This window comes from Nicotiana sylvestris, chromosome 9, assembly GCF_000393655.2.
Source record: "Nicotiana sylvestris chromosome 9, ASM39365v2, whole genome shotgun sequence".
Taxonomy (NCBI): domain Eukaryota; kingdom Viridiplantae; phylum Streptophyta; class Magnoliopsida; order Solanales; family Solanaceae; genus Nicotiana; species Nicotiana sylvestris.
The window spans coordinates 124,150,028-124,160,258 of NC_091065.1; the positions used below are offsets into that span (position 1 = coordinate 124,150,028).

The 10,231-nt window shown below is 36.8% G+C and overlaps 1 long non-coding RNA gene across 1 annotated transcript; it reads right to left on the minus strand.

Moving 5' to 3' along the window:
* Positions 1–8,390: 8,390 nt before the first annotated feature.
* On the minus strand, positions 8,391–9,958 carry LOC104216919 (uncharacterized). The gene is made up of 3 exons (XR_708620.2): positions 9,836–9,958; positions 9,154–9,225; positions 8,391–8,478 (listed from the first exon to the last, which is right to left on the minus strand). It is a non-coding gene; the product is annotated as an uncharacterized lncRNA (long non-coding RNA).
* Between the last annotated feature and the right edge of the window lie 273 nt (positions 9,959–10,231).

The window sequence follows — 10,231 nt, forward strand, 5'->3', positions numbered from 1 at the left end:
GTAGAGATCAGGGTCAACATGCATACTATTTTCATGTAGACCAAGATCCAGACGGTAAACCATGGTACCACGACATCAGAAAATTTCTCGAAATAAGAGAATACCCAAAGAATGCTACTAATAGTCATAAGCGAGCACTTAGGAGGTTGGCAAATCACTTTTTTCTTAAAGGGGAAGTCCTGTACAAGAGGAACCCAGACTTGGGTTTTTTGAGATGTGTGGATGCCATAGAGACAATCAGATTATTGGAAGAAATACATGCAGGAACGTGCAGAGCCCATGTGACCGGTTTCATATTAGCCAAAAAGATCTTGAGAGCTGGATACTTTTGGATGACCATAAAAATCGATGGTATCCACTACGTGCAGAAGTGTCACCAGTGTCAGATCCACATGAATTTTATTCGTGTTCTGCCCAATGAGTTGAATGTAATGGGTTCTCCTTGGTCGTTCACTGCTTGGGTCTGGACGTGATTGTACCTATTGTAGACATGTGATTTTTGACTCTCCCCAAGATTTTTTATATTTTAGCATGTAAATATTTAATTTAGGCTTAATATAGCTATTTCAACTCATTTTTACTCTTTTACTTTATTTTATTACAAGAAAATAAAAATTACAAAAAAATAGTTTCATTAAGATTTTATAGTCATTTTTAATCTTGAAAAATACCAAAAAAATTTAGTTTATTTTAACAGTCAGTCTTAGAATTAATTAATAAATGGGATCGTATTTTTAGTCTCGTTCGCGGGGAAAGAATAAAACTTGGGCTCGAGCAACCCATTTTTAGGCCTAATTTTTGGACCTAGCCTATAATTCTCAAGCCCATAATTCCTAGGCCCATACTTCTAACCTGAAAAAACCCTATAAAACAATTAGACTCTAAGACCTACACATAGAGATCCCTAGCTGAAATCCGCCATTCTTCTTAAGACTATCAGCGAAAATACCACCTAAAAATGCCTAAGACCTAAAAATCCTGAACAGAAAAAAAAGGAACGGCAACATCCCACCCGTCACGATCTTGTTCTTGAAGATAATAATGCTATCATCTTTTCTGGCAAAATGCCTCAAGGTGGGGGATAAATTAACTCCCTCCAACCTAGCAACCTAACAACAGACCCTTTAGCATAATTGAAGCCTACTGCCGTCTCCCAACTTCCCCAAAATAAGACCTTCAAGGTCTAGTTTTCCCCAATTCCAAACACACAAAAACAAAGGGAGGGATAGATCTAAGGAGGGGGGCACAAGAGAACAGGGGTAGGAAAACAAACAAAGCTTATGAATTTGAGCTCATCCTCCAGATTTACCATGTTAATTTAAGAGCTTCTCTTTCTTTTGCCATTTGGGAAAACCATATCCATTTCATCTTCAAAACCCGGCAAGCCTTACCTTCTCGCGCAAATCCTCCGTCAAACACCAGGGAAACGTAGCTCCAAACCAGCTGCATCATAGTATAACCAAAGTTATTTTTCGGCGAGTTTTGGTTTAATTCGAGTTTTCCGGCGAGTCCCGAGTTCGTCGAAGGTCGTAATCTGAGGTTTTCGGGTAGATTTGCGGTTCCGTCGAGGCTGTCGCTGTCTAAGGTTTCCAGTGTTAAGCATTTTCAGATTCGAAAATTGCTTTGTTTTGAGGTCCGTTCCTTTTCTTGGTGTTATATAATTTGTTTGAAATACTTTTTATGCTCTATACTTTTTGCTCGACATAGATAAATCATGATTTAGTCATTTTTTGCGTTAATGTTTAACATTTTAGTTGCTGACTCTTATCTATTCATTTATGATTAATTTGCTCGTTTAGTTTGAAACAGTGTTGATAAATATTGAGATTTTGTTAAGTTGCATTTTTGTTTGGGTTCTGATTTTAAACTTTAGAGTAGTTGGTCTAGTAGACAATTGATCCATGGCTTTGCTTCGTTAATTGGTTAGGAATGACAATTTTTTAAATGTTTGAGCTATCAAATTATTTTCTGCCTAGATATAACATTGTTTGGAATCAATAATATTGCCCGATTCTTGAATACTCGTATGGGCCAAATGAATATTTTTCGTCAGGCCCAATTCAATAAGATAAAACTAGCTCACATTTTCATAACTAATTTATTACACTTTTCACAACTACTCCATAATCATGCCTCACAATAATTTTAAATTAGTTTAGAACATAACTCATGAACAATCGTAGATTGCTTTAGGCGCGATTAATAATAAATCTCATAACTACGGGTACGGTTCCAATGACGTAGTTGTGATATATAATTCTATAATTTGGGAGTACATTCATGTGACCCGACCACAATTTAATCTTGTTAAGTAGATAAACACGTTGTGGAACATGGATACAGTTTCCGTGAGATGATTCGCAATGTGTAATCAAATAATTAGTTGTATAGCAGTTGGATTATTAAAAGCGGTTTAAAAGGAATAAAATGCACATAGGTTCCAAAATGTTTTAAAATCAGATAAATAGACCAATAATAATAGCTGAGCGACCGTGCTAAAACCACGGAACCCGGGAATTCCTTACCCGGATTTCTATGTTCGCGGACTATAGAACAGAGTCAATCTTTTCTCGATTCGGGATTCTAAACCGGTGACTTAGGACACCATAAATCATCCCAAGTGGTGACTCTGAATAAATAAATAAATCATGTTTCGATTGTCACTTAAATTGGAAAAAACTCCCTTATACCCTTTTGGAGGTAGTAAAAAGGAGGTGTGACAGCTTTGGCGACTCTGCTAGGGATCGAACCCAGAATCTCTGGTTTCGCAGGGTTCAAGAATTTGAGCTTAGGATAATTGTTATAATTGACTTTGTTTATTATCTGGTTTTATTACATATTTGGGCCTAATGGGTTAAATGCTGCTTTTTACCGCTTTGATACTATTTGAACTGTATATAAACTGCTACAAAACCCTTCTCTTCTCATCTTCAGGGATATGCACGCTGGCGTGACTCTTTTTCTCTTAGTGTCATACCTTAAATTAGGAGGAGGCTCGGAAAAGTTACAAAGCCGGATGGCCTTTTGGTTCCCGGTACGTATCCCCCCCTCAGCTTAAGTTGTCTGCTCGGGTACACAAGTCTAGAACAACATACCCAGGTTTTGAACTTAGAATAACTCAGCCTCATGCCGGATCCCTAGTAGGAACGTTTGTTTGCATCACGTGCAACTGACTTTTGGTACTCAACACAGGGGTTGTGTCCGTCTAGGACAAGTGTACCCAAAAAATAAAAGACCATCCTAATGTGCTACATGTTGCAATCTTCAAGGGTAAAAGGGTCATTTGGCGGATCAATAATCATTGAGGGAAAATGAAAAAATAAAAAGAAAAAAGAGAGGGGAAGTGTGAAAATAAAGCAAGTAGGGCCCAGTTATGTTTTCTGTTACAATGTTTTGTTAAGAAAAAGACAAAAAAATGAAAAATTCAAAAAGATTTTGCACTTTTTAATCATTTTACGAAAATCAAAAATCGAAAAAAGAGGAAAAAGAAAATCCGAAAAGCGTTTACATGTTTCATCATTTTTCAAAACAGAAGATAAAAAAATATATTTTCTCTAAATTAGTTGTTTTTTTTAAATTCTCGCTCGTATCCAATCTGCCTGAACTACGCGAACCTGATTCTCGTCTCTCAGGGCGGGATACGTAGGCAACCCACATAGGGTCCCGTATTCCTAGTGAGTTTAGGTTCTTGGCTTCGTGGGGTCTTAGCCAAATCTTGCATTTTTAGTCACATAGGTTAATTTTAGAAAAATAGTCGCAATCATGTCTTGCATGTGTCCAACAGGAATGGTTATTGTCTCACATAGTGTTGGTTTCAGTTTTCTCATACAAGTGTGGATGTACTTACCGGAGTTTGAGCATGATAGATACCCCAGGACCACTACATTCAGGAGTTGCCTGAGGAGCCCTTTTATGTTTTTGAGCCTATTGTTCATGTTTTACTTTCTAGTCATGTACAGTAGTATTCAGTCATTTAGTTGATACTAGAGTCTGTCATTGTCTAGTTAAGTTTGTCGAGTCTTTTGTTATTATTTCCTATTTTGTATTTGGAAAATGTATTATAAATCAAAAATTCAAAAAAGGGTATTCTTCATTTTTATATTTCCGTTAGAATTTTCTTTAGAAATACTACTCCTAGAAATTAAAAATTAAAAAGAATTTACTTGAGGTGATTTTCCTTAGGAAGTTAATATATAGAACTTAAAATAAAAATTGCTTTTATACTTCCTTTAGTTATTAAGACTAAAAATTCAAAAAAAAAAGAGAATTTTCTTTTAATAACTCTTTAAAAGTTTTCTTTTAAGATACTAATTCCAAAATCCAAAAAGATTTTATTTTGAGGTTTTTTTCTTTGCGAAATATATTAAAGAAAAAAAACAAAAAATGTGTAATCTTTTTATTTTTAGTAGAACTTTAGGACATTTACCTTTTGTTTATTTTTAGAGTTTTTCCCTTAGGTAATCAAATAGAAATCCAAAAATATTTTATTTTATCTTTTTCATTTCTTGGTTCGAAATCTTTCTTGCTCGTTTAAGACTGAGTTTAGAATAGGATATAGAACATTAAGTCTAAAAAATTCAACAAAAAGGTTTTGCTTCTTTTATTTCTCTTTTCTCATCAGAATAGTCAGTAAGGCAATCAAAAAAAGAAAAAAGAAAAAGAGAATGTTAGTTCATTTAATCCATTGCTGATCTTCCCGAACTACACAAAGATCTGATTCATGCGGCGTCATGATACGTAGGCAATCTACATAGGGTTCGATCGAATCATCTTTTTATTTTATTAAAAGAAAAGGAAAAAAAAGAAGGAAACAAAAAAAAAGAAAAAAAAAAGAAAAAGAAAAAAGGGGTGAAATGATGGGGTGTGAGAAATTAGAGGAAAGAAGAGAGTGATAATTAGCAAAAAAAAGAGGAAGGAAAATGAGCAAGCAAGTGCTAGAAAAGCAAAGAAAAGAGAGGATTGAGATGAACAAATTGGGATGATGCCAACTAACCTTTGTACCCTCGAAGTCATTTTAGAACCGATAACTGTGGCTAGGTGCATTACACATAAAGTGAGATTATCTTATGTTAAATGCCCTAACGCTAACGTGATGACTTCATTTTGTTCCTTTTGTTATCTTCATTATAGCAAAAAAGTGGTTGGTTTGTGATTCTTAAAGTGGTAACTCTTCTCTACAACATAAAGTTGAAAGGCAATGGCAGATGACAACAGAACTGAGTTGGTTGATATGGGTGCCCAAAAGTAATTGGTTGAACAGGAAAATGGGTTGGTTGAAGAGGTGAGGATGTTAAGACAACACATGGCGGACATGTATCGGGCTTGGATGACTAGGAAGGCACCACCCCCGCCACCACTTACCTTCCTAGATGCTACCCTTACCCAAACTCCGATCATAGTGCCAGATGATCCCCCATACTCTCCAGATCCACCCGTTTATCACAGCTTTCCCAACCACCCTAGTAGCTCCATCACTCGTCCTCCAATTACCTTTCCCCAAAATTGCCCTTATATCATATCCACTATCCCCAACAATGAATACCCACTCAAAGCTCATGATGCCCAATATTACCCCTCAGAGGTTGCCCAAAAGGTTCCTGACACATACAAGTAGAGCCCTCGGAATGAGCCTCATGCTGAAAATGAAAAGGTCACCGGAAAAGAAGGGTGAGATGAGCTATCCAGAAAGCTGAAAAGCATAGAACAGTCCTTAAAGAACATGCAAGGGATGGGAGACCAGGTTAACATGTCTTACAAAGAATTGTGTATGTTCCCTGATGTTCGCTTGCCCGCAGGGTTTAAAGTGTCAAAGTTTAAATTGTATGATGGATGTGGAGACCCGGTAGCCCATTTGAGGGTTTATTGCAGTAAAATGAGAAGTGTTGGTAAGAAAAATAATTTGTTGATGGCGTACTTTAGTAAGAGCTTGACTGGGGCATCTTTGGAATGGCATAATCGTCAAGATGTCGTTAAGTGGCCTACATTGGGTAACATGACTCAAGATTTTGTTCGACACTTTTAATACAAATTAGGCATTACCCTAGACCGCTCCTCCCTATCTAATATGGAAAAGAAGCCGGAGGAAAGCTTTAGGGAGTTTGGGCTCAGATGGAGGGAGCAAGCTTCTCGAGTCAGCCCTTCGATTGGTGAAGAAGAAATGGTTGGGCTTCTCCTACAAGCTTACGGGCCCACCTACTTCAGTCATTTGATTCCGACCTTGGGTAAACCTTTTAATGATGTGGTAAAAATGGGAGAGATGGTAGAAAAGGGAATCAAGTCAGGCAAAATCATGAGTTATTCGGCATTGAAAGATACTACGGAAGACATTCAGAACATCCCAGTAAGTTTGGGTGGAAGAAAGAGAAATAGAAAAGATGATCTGCTGGGCATTCCTGCTCAACGCTTTTAACCTCGACATCGACCCCATGGATCTTCTTGTGCACCAGATGATCCTCCTCAATGCTACTTCTCTCCACGTAACCCCCAAAGTCGTACATTACTTTCCCAGTACCCTATCCACAATGCACCACCATATGCTCCACACCTACGAGGCCCGCGATGGCCCACACCACTTCCCCAAATGTCTTACCCACCTCTTAAAGCATATCAGCCACTTGCCCGTAAAAGGTTCCAATCGAGGCCAGAATACAAACTGAAAAGACTACTGAAAAAATAAAAGGCTTTCACCCATATTGGAGAATCATATGCCAATTTGTTCCAAAGGTTGAGGCAATTGGACATGTTGAAGCCGATTCAGATAAAAATGCCAAATCCTCTGCCAAAGAAGTTTAATTTTTCTCAAAGGTGCGCATATTTCTCCGATGCCCCGGGTCACAGTACAGAAAAGTTGCACCTGAAAAATGCAATTCAGAAGCTTATTGATGCAGGTAACATTGTCGTGCAAAATCCAGATGCAACAGACACTAGCCAAAGTCCATCGCCTGTTCGTAATGAGACGCATATGGTGAGTATGATTTGTTTTGAAAAGGAATATGAGAGTTCTTCTGAGATCATCGGAGGTCCACACGCAGCAAAGCTTTCAGCACTATCAGAGGTTGATCTTAAGAACGAGCCGACAAAGTGAACCCAAAAGCAATTTGTTAAGAACAATGTGATGAAGACTTGTGAAGGTCCTAGTATTGTTGATGCAGAATTCAGTGGCTAAGATGTTGAGCTTGGTGATTGGAAAGATGCTCCTTTCTTGGTTAGCCAGGGAGGAGTATTGGTGGTTTATTTTATTGTAATTTCTGTTGTCCGGTTTATTTCAGGGTTGTAATTCAGATATTGTCTTATGGCTCAAACCTTTCTATCTTTTTATTTTGCCTGGTTTGTTTAGTTGTAGTAACTCGTTTAGTGCTGTCTAGGTTTGTACCAGGGTTGTAACCCCAGTTTAGTGCTTGTTTTGTTGTTAAAACCCCTTCTCCGTTTGTCTAATACAATTTTCTGTTTTCTATTATTTCTAGTCATTTCTGTTTAGTTCTCTTCTCCTTTTACAATTCTCTTCATGCTGGTTCTGGTGACATGACATGCACACATAATTCTAGGCCTGGTCTTAAAGGTTAGTTTAATCATGAAGCAATAAAACTATTGTGAAGATGATAGGGACATTTGAGGGAAATAAGTAAAGGCATTTCGAGATCATTTGAAGCCCGAACTGTGTGAAACTGGGGCAAATAATTGGGAAAGTTAATGGGGTGACAATAATTCGTTAAAGGAGAGTGCATCCCAGATAGTTTGAAGCAAACAACTTTGAGTTCAAGTACATCTCAAGTTACAAGATAAAGTCAAAAAAGTTGTCTTCGAATTAACGGAGGATATCCATTGTGAAGAGGGGATCACCCACTGAGGGTTCTGTACTTGACAAGGCACTAAAAAAAAAGTGGAAAGCATATCACTGATATCAATGTCAAAGCTGTTAAAGAAACATTGTGTGTGCTATTCCTTTTTCATTTCAAGTTGCATGTGTTGTACTTGGCATTTTCAGGGATTGTGAGGCCCTCTTTCAGCTACCGAAACACTTATACCATTCGATACCATTTTTGAGCCTGTACTAATTTCTTTGACCTTCCCTCTTTTGGAATCAAGTTAGAGTCATACGAAAAAAGAAAAAAAAAGTTCATGTCTGTCACGTCCCAAATTACCCCCGAGACGTGACTGACACCCGGCTAACACCACCTGCTAGGCGAACCATACTTTCATATCTTAACCATTAACTTGCAATATTTAGTTAATTATGAGTATCCAAATAATTTGATAGTTAATTATGAACAATTGGTATCTCAAATTATTAAATTAAAACTCTAACAAAAATTCTACACTTGACCATGGAGCATCTAAGAGAATTACAAAAGACATCACATGGATAAATGATAAAGATTCTTTTTGACAGCCTCCACGAACAATGCGGCAACTCACCTCAATAACTGAATCAACTCCAACGAACTCGTCAGCTATTAACTCCGTCTTCACCAATGGTATCTGCATAGACATGCAGATAAGGAGTGAGTTACATGTAAATATAACCTAGTAAGATCCTCGACCCGCCACTTTAAATACCTCTGGAACAAGTGTTGGAAAATACAAACACACCACAACACGAATGATATAGTAACTATGATAATTATACAATAACTCAATATATGTGTATCAACAGAGTTATTAAGAATTAACCAACAAGGATACTCACCAATGACTTATCATAATTGTAGTGAAAGAAATATACCAACACACCACGAGTCCACAACGGTACAACAAACTCGACATCATGGCGCACAACCGTATCAAACTCAACATCATGGCGCACAACCGTATCAAACTCAACATCATGGCGCACAGCCGTATCAAACTCAATATGATGGTGCACAGCCGTATCAAACTCAACATCATGGCGCAGAACCGTATCAAACACAATATGATGGCGCACAGCCGTATCAAACTATAAAACTCAACCTTATGTCACACAACCGTATCAACCTATCAAACAACTTATAAAATAATATATATTTTCTTCATAAAATAATATATTTGTGGCTAGTCTAAGACCACCGATTCTGCCAAGCGCATGCTTGTCCCAACACATGGACCAGGCAGAGAAAATACACTTTCAAAACGGGTTTTAGAGAAGCAAGTATCAAAGCATAAAGTCTCACTTACCTTGATAACGACCAGTCCCGCAATTTTGGTGACGTCCAAAACATTGACCAAACGGCCTCCAATGACCGCAATCTATGCAAAATATTGATTAGCATTATCAATCATTCTAGTCGTAGTCATTTTATTTTTGGAGTAGGTATATCATAAAAAAATAAAGCTCCCCATCAATATGATTAAATCCTCGATCTAACTATATTTCCGAGTTATTCATAAGTCAAGAGTTGAAACCTATAATCAAGTTCTAATCTTAGTGCTAACTGACATATAAAATCTTATATTTCATAAATTTCAAGCTTCGGGTTAAATGTTTGTATTTTACACCTCAAATACATATTTTAAGGTCAAAACATATTTTAATATCACCATCCGAACTTAATTGGTGAATATTATATCCAACATTTTTATACTCTTGTGCCAAAATAATATTCCTAGCAAGTATACAATTTTGAAAAAAAAAATATAGTACATAACCCCCAAAATAGTGGCATTCCCATAGAACTAATACGTTAATCTATATTTCCAATTGCTATAATGATTAATCTCATGATTGCATAATAATTATTCTATCCTAAATCATAGCCATTATAATTACATTCAATCGTAGTATCATCATTAAACTAATTACTTCAACTCAAATTAATATGTAACTGAAGGATAGAAGTAGATTAACATATTCGTATACCTGATTGTTTATAATTCTCCACACAAGGTCTCCATGTAGTGTAAGTTAATCGAGCCCAAACAACCATTTATTTTCCATCGCACTGCCGCCGTCTGCTGCTCCAAATAGTCCCTCTTTGAGTTGATTTTTTTTCTCCATATCAAATATTAGTCCAAATGAACTAGTATACCTAACCCTTTATAAGATAATCCCACGTGAGGGTATTAACAAGGTGGGCTTGGCCCACTTATTAAACTTTTAGATAATATATTAAAATTACTTACTTTTAATTTTCAATTTGCAATGTGCAACAATTATTACCGTTGCACAAATTTAACAGGAGGTTAAAAAAATTACTTAAAAGTTCACCCTTAAAATACTAGGCTATTACAATGTCCCCATAGGTTTATTTTAGAA